We start from the raw sequence: 2,806 nt of genomic DNA, 5'->3' as shown, positions 1-2,806 counted from the left end.
GTGCTGGGACCCCAGCTATTCACAATATATCGCAATGATTTGGATGATGGAACAAAATGTAAAATCTCAAAGTTTGAAGATGATACCAAATTGGGTGGGAGGGTGAACTGTGATACATTATTGATAATAAAGTTATATTCCAGACTTAATAATTGAAATTAAATTCCAAGAATTGAGAAAAGAAACCAATCCCCAGCACACCAGTCCCAAATTGCCTCTAACCTGAATAATGTCAATTTATATGAAGTGTTTCATGTGAAACCAAAGATCTATTCATTTTAACAAATTTACTTTTAATGCAGACTCCTAAAATTACCTATTAAGCCTTTTGTGAGCCATCTTATTGAATGTCTTCTATGAATGCATGCCCTTTGCCACATTTTAATTCAATTCTTCAAGAAACGCAGTTACACTTTTCAATCATGACTTGACTTTCACAAATCCATGCTGATTTATGTAACAAATGCATCTCTAAAAAGCCATTTACTTTGCATTATGAATTCCAAGAGTTTGCCACAACTCATGTTGAACTGACTGACGAGTTCTTGCTTATGGTGTCTATATTGTCCTCCTCATGACCCTAGTTTTCTGATGACTACTTGGTTATAATCCCAGTGTAGATGGGATATCTGTGTGAAGAGTCTGCAGAATCCCCATCATAACAGACTTGGAAATAATTGCCCAGGGCATTGACGATTCCACTGTACATTTCCTTCACACTGGGAACTCTCCAAAAATAACCACTTAACTGAGAGAATTCTGTACTGCACAAAAGGACAGGAGGTTAGCACTCCCCTTGATAAAGATGAAAGGGTTCCTAGTGGCCTTATAACACACAAAGGGTTAGGGCTTAGTAGATCTAATCATGTTTTAGGTTATACGGTGGCATAGTGGGTAGCACTGCTGCTTCACAGTGCCAAGGCCTCAGGTTTGATTCTACCCTCAGTCGATTATCTGTGTGGAGTTTGCACATTTTCCCTATGGCTGTGTGGGTTTCCATCACATGCTCCAGTTTCCTCTCACAGTCTGAAAACGTGCAGATTAGGGGGATTGGCCATGCTAAATTCCTTTGTAGTGTCCACTGTTATGGACCAGACCCTCTCAAATATATTAAGAAAGTAGCCTAGACCCTAACTATTTCTTATTTTAAAGCCAATTGTGAAGTGTTGTGTTCCAGAAGCTGGTCAAACTGCTTGATGTTAAGCAAAACACAGCTTATTATAGTAAAAATGCAACCAAAGAAAGAGGAATTTAAAGTAACAACTATCCTGGAAAATGTAACAGAATAATGGATTTAATAACTATTACCAATCAATTGTTTTAATATTGTAATATCCTATAAGCATACTCCTTGGCAAAAAAGCAAATTCTGAAAAATAGATTTTTCTCACAGGTAACCCAGCAGCAGAGAGAAATCTCAGCTTCTAGCTGTAACTGAGAGAGGGAAATGATAGCTTCGACTTCTTCAAGCCAACAACAGCAACTGCTTAAAGCCAAACCTAAAATTAAAATAAAACTAGAAAGCCTGGTTGGTGAGAGCAGGCCACACCCAGTCAAACTGCCTCTATTGTTCCAATTTAAGAAAAAACAAGGCTTCGCAAGCTGTTTACTTGAGTGGTTTTGGTTGACTGCTTGGTGCCTCTGCCTTAAAACCTTTCTTCAAAACAAGGACATAATAACCTCCTAAAATCAGGAATTTTCACACTAGGGATGAGTGGGTTACGTAAATTAGCCATGGGAAATGCAGGGTTACAGGCATGGGGGGCTGGTCAGGGTGAGATCCTCTTCAGTGGGTCGATGTGGACTTGATTGGTTAAATGGCCTCGTTTTGCACTCTAGTGATTCTATGAATTGGAGGGTTGATTTAAATTAAGTAAAATAGGAACATATAGACTAATAAACACGTGTCCTGTTTAATGAGGAGCTATTCACCTAACCCCATATTCATCTCACACTAACCTCCTCCAAACTAATCGCCTTCAAATGATTTACAGCACAAAAAGCCTTATCTGATATTTCCTTCTCTCCACGGGGTCATCACCTTTTACCCACGCCCCTCGCTGGACCCAAAACTTTCTTTCCCCTGCTTCAAAAAAACCCTCCCACCACAGCTCTGGATCTGCACTCCCCTACCCCTGCTCCAAACCCACATCCCCCTCCCCACTACTCCAGACCTGCACTTTGCTGGACTGGATATCTATACCAGCACCAGCAAAGAACTGTCAGAATAGAAGCACGTCCTCACATTTTTTAATAATTCCTGATTGGCATTTCCTGTCAGAAATGCTGAGCTCTCTCCTTTCATATAAAAAACCAAAAGGCAAAATGCTGTCCTGCGAGAGATTACCAATTCTTGGAAAATCCATCCCCACCTTTGTTTTACAGAGTTGTTACATTAGCTGGTGTCCGGTTCCACAGCATATTGAGAATGTTTAAGCAGCTTTGAGATATAATGGTCTGAGTTGCTGACATGTCTTTTCTAACTTCTTTCAAAAATTCAGGAAGCACATGAAAGGAATTGATAATTTACTGAATTTGAAAACAGCCAATTTTATTGATTTAGTGTCCTTTTCATAATCATCTCCAGTTATTTTCTATACTCTTAACAAATCTACCTTCAGATTCTCATCCACAGTGTAATATTTATTTAATATTTCAGCCCTGTCGTCATCCTTCACAATTAAATTCCTCCTTTAAGCCCTGAGTGGAGCTACCATTTAATTAACTATTTCTTTACTTCTTTCAAAAAGGCGGTGTGGAGTAGGGAGCATCTGAGCCTGGGGCTCGTCCTTTCCATTCACTTCTC

At 39.4% G+C, this 2,806-nt stretch overlaps 1 pseudogene; it reads left to right on the top strand.

Moving 5' to 3' along the window:
* Nucleotides 1–761: 761 nt before the first annotated feature.
* On the top strand, nt 762–872 carry LOC122560358 (U6atac minor spliceosomal RNA; annotated as a pseudogene).
* Nucleotides 873–2,806: the final 1,934 nt, after the last annotated feature.

The sequence above is a fragment of the Chiloscyllium plagiosum genome, unplaced genomic scaffold (assembly GCF_037043375.1).
Source record: "Chiloscyllium plagiosum isolate Xiang-an unplaced genomic scaffold, Cpla_swu_hap1 HiC_scaffold_15, whole genome shotgun sequence".
Classification (NCBI taxonomy): domain Eukaryota; kingdom Metazoa; phylum Chordata; class Chondrichthyes; order Orectolobiformes; family Hemiscylliidae; genus Chiloscyllium; species Chiloscyllium plagiosum.
The sequence above is the reverse complement of the archived record's forward strand: the minus strand, read 5'-3'. Positions and strand labels throughout refer to the sequence as shown.